Here is an 8,266-nt window from a genome sequence, read left to right on the forward strand (position 1 = left end):
GCTTCCTGCAAAGAATCCTGGGAACTGCAGTTCATTCAGGGTGCTGAGAATTGTTAGAGGAATTGTTCTATTTCCCTCATGGGGCTACAATGCCCAGAGATCCCTGGGAAGAGGGGTTGCAGAGGGTTCCTGGGCACTGAGGCACCAACATTTGCCACATTGGGGCACACCAGCATCACAATTTGGTGGTTTCATTAGAAAAGCCAATGGTGGAATTGCTTAGCAAACACCTATTGATCTAATTGACTTTGGTAAGTTTGCTTTCATTGAACCATTGTTCAACAATGTATCAGATCCATTAATCATCTCTTTCATTCCAGGATCAGGGCTTCAGTTCTTTCCTTAAGACCTAATTTTCTTCCATCCAACCTACTTGAGATGGAAATTAAATGGACACAACTAAGCTGTGTTTCTTTGGCACAATTTGCAATAAGATCTGCATTTGCCCTGTATTTGCAAGACTGATGGGCAAGATATGTCCTTGATTGCTTCCCAGCTCAACTCAAAGTGCTACTACCTACATAACCTCGGATCCAAATACCTGAACATGGGAACACAGAAAGCCCCCTTGGACCTTCTACACCGACAGGAGATGCTCTACCAATTGAGCTACAGTCCTCCCTCAATGGCCTGCTCTGCCATTTTCTCATATTCTAATTCACATTGAGTTCTACATCTCAGGGTCACTGCCTTTGGAAGTAAGGTGACTGGTTATGAGGAAGGTTCCATTTTGCTTGCATTTAAATGAGAAATTACCTTATTCATATTTTTTGAACCAAAGAACCAAACCAAAATTCACACCCTCCAAAATTTGCAATGCAGTTCTCAAGCCAAACAATATTTATACAGTGGTACCTCTGTTTACGAACTTAATTCGTTCTTAACCTGAAATCGTTCTTAACCTGAGGTACCACTTTAGCTAATGGGGCCTCCCGCTGCCGCTGCGCCGCTGCTGCGTAATTTCTGTTCTCATCCTGAGGTAAAGTTCTTAACCCGAGGTACTACACTTCAGGTTACAGACTCTGGGTTAGCGGAGTCTGCAACCTGAAGTGTTTGTAACCTGAGGTACCACTGTATACATACACCGAAGGGAAATGTGCATAACCTTAAGGGAAACTGCTTGGAAAAATGTGAATATTAGTCAAAATGTCTCTATTAGGAGAAATAGGCATGGAAATGCTAATTAATTTTCTTCAGGATTCCCCCCCCCCATACACCCAAAGCACGAATTGCTACAGAAATGTTGAAAAACTGAATTAAAGATTAGTAAACTGAGAAACTGAGAGAAAGCAAAATTAACACTTTCATCAATCCCTACCAGGAAGAATATCTTTTCAGTGGTGCCAACCCTGGCTGTGAAATGCCCTCTTCCATTTCAATGCCAGGCAAGGTCCTTTTTATTTTTTTATGTTTTTAAACATTGCATACTTTTAGAGGTTTTTTTTAATTTAAAAAATCTTATTTTGGCTGTTGTTAGTTGATTAGCCTTTACCCTGTGCAGTTATTTTATTGTCCATATTTGTTCTGCATTTTCTTTTTCTTTTTAACTTTTTTACTGGCTGTTGAAGCATAAGAGGGGCATGCCTCTTATGAATGAATGTGCAGTGAGGCCTAGCAACCGTTTTAGAGCCTAGAATGGTTGTTGTAGAAATCCCTCACTAGTGGGCACCATTTTACTTCCTCTAAAACCCTTCAGTACAGAGCACTGTGGGAAAATGTAAACAGTAGCACCTGGCCCAATAGTTCTTAAAGACCTTGACTAACCGTCTCTACAATTCCCCAATAATTAGCCCCATCCCATTTCCTAGAGACTCTTGAACTCTCTTCCTGGAGAAGCTAAACTTAGCTTACCCCTATTCTAAATTCCCTTAAGGAACCTCTAGGAGGATCTACTGTTGGCTGAGCCAGAAGATGACTATCAACCTGACATAAGGACATATAAAGAGCCTGCTGGGTCAGGTCATTGGCTTACCTTGTTCAGCATACCATTTTCACAGTAGCCAACAAGATTCCTGTGGGAATTCCACGAGCAGCACCCAAGCAGTAGCTCTTCTCCTGTGGCATCCAGCAACTGGTATTCAGAAGCATGACTGCCTCCAACTCTGGAAGGAGAGCTTCTTCTTCTTCTTCTTCTTCTTCTTCTTCTTCTTCTTCTTCTTCTTCTTCTTCTTCTTCTTCGGCAATCACTCATAGCCAAGTAAGATTGTCTTCCATGAACACGGTTTTAACAGTGAGTCCGTAAGCGACTGTGGAAGCCGATTCTGGATCCCCACATCCTTCCACAGTGGGGACATAGGCTTCTGGGCGGGGGTTGATCACGGTGAGGGTTTGCTAACTGTGCCTTCTTCTTTGCACGTTTCTCCCTTTCATCCTGATTTCGAGCGTCTTCAAAGCCCATGACACCTTGAGTAAAGGCTGTTCTCCAAACAGGCCAGTGGAAGGAAAGCATAGTCCTCATGGCTAGTAGCCATGGACCACCCTTTCCTCAATGAATTTGTCTGATCATCTTTTAAAACCATCCAAGTTGGTGGCCACCACAGCTTGATGTGAGAAAAAGTTCCATAGTTTAAGCATGTGCTGCGTGAAGAAGACCTGAAGCTTCCAAAGGGTTTTTGAGGACTGAGGCCTAGGTCACAAGGCCAGGGTTTGGGATAGGTGTGAGTCCCTCCTTAGGAGAAAACATTTGGGAAATTGGAGGGCAGGTTTGGGCATGGCACTAAAAACCACATATCTATGAGGACTACATCAAAATGCATACCTTCCGTCTCTTTGGTCTGTTCTCTAGAATTATGTCACCACTCCATTGTCTGTCAGATGTGATCTAGGCTTCAGCTATCCATTTCATGTACATTGCTTTGAGCATAGCATTTACTTTCCCCCACTCTCAGATCTGACTTTCGGAACCGGAACGCACGTTCCAAGTGGGAGTTGTCAGCGATTTGCGAGGATTTTGCTAGAAGGAATGTGAAATGTTAGTTTACAAAAAGATAACTCGGCTATTAAAGCCAACAGCCCCTTTAAAAGCAAACACCCTATTAAAATATAGGAACAGTTTATAGTGTAAATAAAATTGAGGCTATGGATTATTTAAAGATAAAAGATTTTAGGACCGAGTGATGATGAGATAAAAATATATTTAATTGTGCCATGTCCCCCCCTCCCCGCACACCTCCTTCCTAAAGTGAAGTTCAAAGAAGACACTCAGAGGAAGACGTTAAAATCTATTTTGCTTCTACAGCTGCATAATTGTGATTTGGCTTTTATTTTCCAATCTGAATCGGATTTCTGCAGAGAGAGAGGGAGAGAGGGCGAGATGTGCTTAAGCTCATAAATGGCAGAATTTATCTTGCTTGTGAATCTATACAGTGGGAACGAGAGGAAGACGTTCCCTTCAAGATCCATCTCCCAAGCTGAGTGACAGACGCAATAATTCCTTCTATTAGTCAGATCCATTGTCTTTATTTTGCATGGAGCACTACTGCGTTACTGAGGTAGACTTCCACGGCAATGCATATTTTAAGGGTTATTTGGCAACACAAGTAAAGCTAAAAGTAGCCTCTTAATCTAATTAATTGACATTTCTGAATTGTGCTTTCACAACAACACATGGTTTCATGTTCTGGGTTTTAGCACTTGTCAAGCTTTTTCGGAGAATGTTTTGGTCAGGATGACAAGATAATTCATGACTGAGGCTCTGAGCTGGAGAAGTGTTTAAGGCTATAATGATTTATTATCATCACAGAATAACAAAATTTACAAAGCACTTGATCGGAAATTTTTTTGGGGGCTAAGTTTTCCAGCACAGTAGAAAAAACACAGGAAATGGGGCAGCAGAGGCAAATTGAGTGAGGGGGTAGCTAAGGTGCATGTGTGGGTGGACCGATAATTTATTTATTTATATGAGAATATTTATAGCCCCCTACCTTTTCGGTAGTGTGAGCAAAATCCACCAGGAGGCTTCCAGATTAAAACATCATAAAACATAGAGCATCATAAAGTACATTAAGACAATAAAGCAGCAGACAGCAACATTAAACCAAAATCAAATAGCAATAAAACTGCATAACAGTCCAATTCAATACCGGCAGTAACTAAAAGGCAGCAGGACTATCTATTTTTATTATATATTTTTTTAAAAAAATGTGGGCAGAAATATAACCATTTTTAAATGGCCCCTAAAATGTAGCACAGGTGGCACCAGGCAAACACCTCTAGAAAGGGAATTCTGCAGGTGAGGGGCCACCACAGAGAAGCACCCGTGCCTAACAGCTGCCCGCCTCACCTCCCATGGTAGAGGGCCCAATCAAGAAAGAGCCTTTCAAACAAAGAATGACCTTGCAAACAAATATGTATGACTGCAATGGGGGGGGGGACACATTAAAAGTACCTGTATGCTAATCATAGATTCATAGAATTGTTGTAATTCTGTGGTTGTGCAACACTGGACTAAAAATCCAAGTCAACTTTCCAATGCTTCTATTGCATCCAGTTATTTCCAGAAAAATTCCAACATTTTAGTACTTAGAATCATAGAATTATAAAGTTGGAAGGGACTCCTGGTCCAGTCCCTGCAATGCAGGAATCACAGCTAAAGAAGCTAATCTTTAGCTAATCACAACTAAAGATGCTAAAGAGGCTATCCAACCTCTGCTTTAAAACTTTCAATGAAGGAGAGTCCATTATCTTTCAAGGGAGCCCATTCCACTGTTGAACAGCTCTTACCATCAGAAAGTTATTCCTAAGATTTAGTTGGAATCTCCTGTCATTTGAATCCATTGGTTCAGGTCCTATCCTCTGGAGCAGCAGAAATCAAGCTTGCTCTATCTTGCATGTGACAGCCCTACAGGTATTTGAAGAGGGCTTGAGTTAGGGCTGAGCTACACATTCCACAGAACAAATTTGGATGGTAGCTTGAGAGGAGGCAGAATTCTGGTCTGTAACACCATCACTCCATGGGGCGGAGGGAAACTACTTTTGAATCCCCCCCAAGCACACCTTGTGTCAGTCAAGTTGTACATTACAGAGATGGATATCCCACCATGGGGCCATATTTGGGAGGTCAGAGCATTCATTGTATGCCGAAAACAAAATGGTGGCAACTATTTGTGGTCTTCGTCATGATAGTGATGGGGAAGTCACTCATATATTGACACGGGGGAGAAATTAATTGCAGTTTGTCTTTAAAGGCAATGCTACCTGGTTTGTACTTTCTGAAACAATTACAAGAAGCAAAACACAGCCATCCTATGAAATTTTCACTTCTCTGAAAATTCAGTTCTCCAACCATGCAATATGTACAAAAGTGTATATGCTAAGCTAAAACATTTATTAAACTTCAAATATTGGGGGGGGGGGTATTTTGCACTCTGCCCTAGGTATTCTATAATCTGTATAATTGGATCTTGTTATTTACTTAAAGTTTTTCTGTTCAGTTGAAATCAATAAAAATGATTTTTAAAATAACATATGCTGTTTTAAGGGACCCTATGTTATTTTATGGGAATTTGCTTTGCAAAAATGTGTTTATTAGGTCAAAATACATACAGATGTGCATATTAGGAGAAATTCAGATTAAAGCAATGCTGAGTTTTCATAAGGACTTTAAAAAGTTGTAGAAATGTGGAGAACTGAACTTCAGATTGGGAAACGAGAAACTAAGTGAAACTAAAAATGATAGATTTGTCCATTCCAACTTGCATCCAAACATCAGAAAAGGGATCCCTCATTATCTCTCCACCCTACCACAGAAAATGGCAGTAAAATGCAACCTAGGGTTGAAGGCACACAAGGTCATCTTGCTGAAGCAAAGGAGGTCTAGGTCTAGTCCAGGGGTCAGCAAGGTTTACGGATCATTCCCATGGAGATTGTCCGTGGGCCGGACTGGCACAGCGCGATGCTGGAAATCACTTCTGTGCATGCCCAGATGCCGGAAATTGCTCCTGCGCAGAAGCGATTTTTGGCATCTGGACATGCACAGACGCTGTTTTCCAGTATCTGTGCTTGTGTAGACGCAATTTCTGGCACCGCTCAGCGAGTCCCCACACCACGCTGCGCCGGCTTAGCACAGCACACTCACTGAAAGTGTGGCTTGGTTTGGGGGCAGCTTGTGGGCCGGTAAAACAGTCTTCATGGGTTGCATTCAGCCCTTGGGCCACATGTTCCCTACCCCTTGTCTAGTTGGTGCCTGGATAGAATTTCAGGGACTCTGGGAATACAAAGCGCCTTGGGTTGTATGATGGATGAAAGGAGGCATAAAAAATAGAAGAAAACCAATTCATCCATCAATAAATCCAGTAGAATTCCTTTATTTTTTAAGATAGTGAAGTGAGGTAGGAGCAAGGATTCTGAAAAAAAGAACTCTATGTCTTCTGCTGCACTCCGAAACATAACAGAGATTACAAGCCCCTTAACAAAATATATAAACGTGCTGACATTTGCAGACTCTCTGTGTATTACCACGCAAAGGAATCATGCAACATCACTCCTTAATTCACTTCATCTTTATTCCTCGTGACAGGGCCAGACTCTCTGAGACAAAATGTCTGACTCGGAATGCATTTGTACTTATTCTCTCTATGCTTCCATAATTTGCTTATTATGTAATTAAAGAGCTAGAAACCTGGGGCACTGGTTAGTCTGAGATGAAGTTTTGACAGTTATTTCAGCGCTCAGTAGAGAAGTCACTCTGACTGTGTGACGATGTCGCTGCCCTGAAGTCTTTCTCTCTCCCCTCCTCCCATTTTTTAGCTGTTGTGTGACAACTATTCAATGCAGACCTCCATGGAACACAAAAGTGTTATGGTGAGATGATGAAAGATGGAACAAGCTTGTCTTCTGCGGCTCCAAAGGGGAGGACCTGAGCCAAAGGATTCAAATGACAAGACAGGAGATTCCGGCTGAACATTAGTAAGAACTTTCATGATGGTAAGAACTGTTTGACAGTGGAATGAACTCCCTTGGAAGGTGGTAGATTCTCCTTCATTGGACGTTTTTAAACAGAGGGTGGATGGCCATTTGTCAGGGATTCTTTAGTTGTGATTCCTGCATTGCCAGGAGTTAGACTAGTTGACTGTTGGGATCCCATCCAACTCCACAATTTTATGATTCTACGTAGTTTGGACAGTGATAGCAGAAGATCTGTGGTTTTACAATACTCCGACAATGTTGGAAGGGGCTGTTTTAAATTATGAAAATGCTGATGTTTTATATGACTTTCTCATTTATATCTTTTAATTTTATGGTATAAAGAATTTATGGTGTTGGGTTTTTTTAAAAAAAGTAAGTCACCTGGAGACCTTCTTAGATAACAAGTAACCAATTAATAATGATAATAATCATACCAGAATCCTATGTATCCTATGTATCTTTCAGAAGTCAAACACAGGGGCCAAACCTATATGAATCATCTATCTATCTATCTATCTATCTATCTATCTATCTATCTATCTAGTTCAACCACCATAGAAGACTCTCTTCCACTTCTTCTTCTGCATTTCAGAGCTACTTTGTGCTAGGAAGGCAGAACAAACTCAGGTGGGTTTGCAGAACTTGGACCAGAAATTCTTTAACCATGTGCAATGCTGCTCTACTCAGTCCTGTGCAGCCTTATACTAGCTTAGAAGAGCTTTTTCAGGAAGCCAGAAAGAGCAAGGAACATAAGAAACTTTCTTATAACAAGTCATACCCACTGGAACATCTAGCTTTGCTGATGTACTGACCACCAGTGGATCTCCAAGGTTTCAGACTGGTACGTGTCTTTCCCAGTGCTGCCTAGAGACACCAAGGATTGAACCTGGGACCTTCTGCATGCAAAGTAGATGCTCTAACATGGAGTCATGGCCTTCCTGTGTTTGGTGAGGCCATGGTCAGTTAAGGAGTAGCTCAACACTTTGCCCTAGTTCCTCAACACACATCTGAGAACTAGGCTGCAAGCTTTCCACAGGCTTCCTCTATCTTCCAAAGGGCACAGTTTCCAGCTAGGTGTTGAAACCCCTCAGAATTTAGGCCTTGAGGACATGCGTTTCCTTTTGGATTTTGTTCCGTACCTTAAAGCCCTTGCCTAGGGAGTACTGCCTGGGGGGGGAAGCAACAGTGCAACATATTTGCATCAGAGCTAGGCGTCACCAGATGAACCTTGAGAAGGCCTCAACCTCTTCTGTGCACTGATCCTGCAAGGATGCATCACAGCTTCTGGGAAGGGCTGTGACAACTTGTCATTTGCTAAAGTCCCTAAACATGCACACAGTACACAGACAAACACACACAC

The sequence above is a fragment of the Podarcis gaigeae genome (genome assembly GCF_964106915.1).
Source record: "Podarcis gaigeae genome assembly, chromosome: 8".
Lineage (NCBI taxonomy): Eukaryota > Metazoa > Chordata > Lepidosauria > Squamata > Lacertidae > Podarcis > Podarcis gaigeae.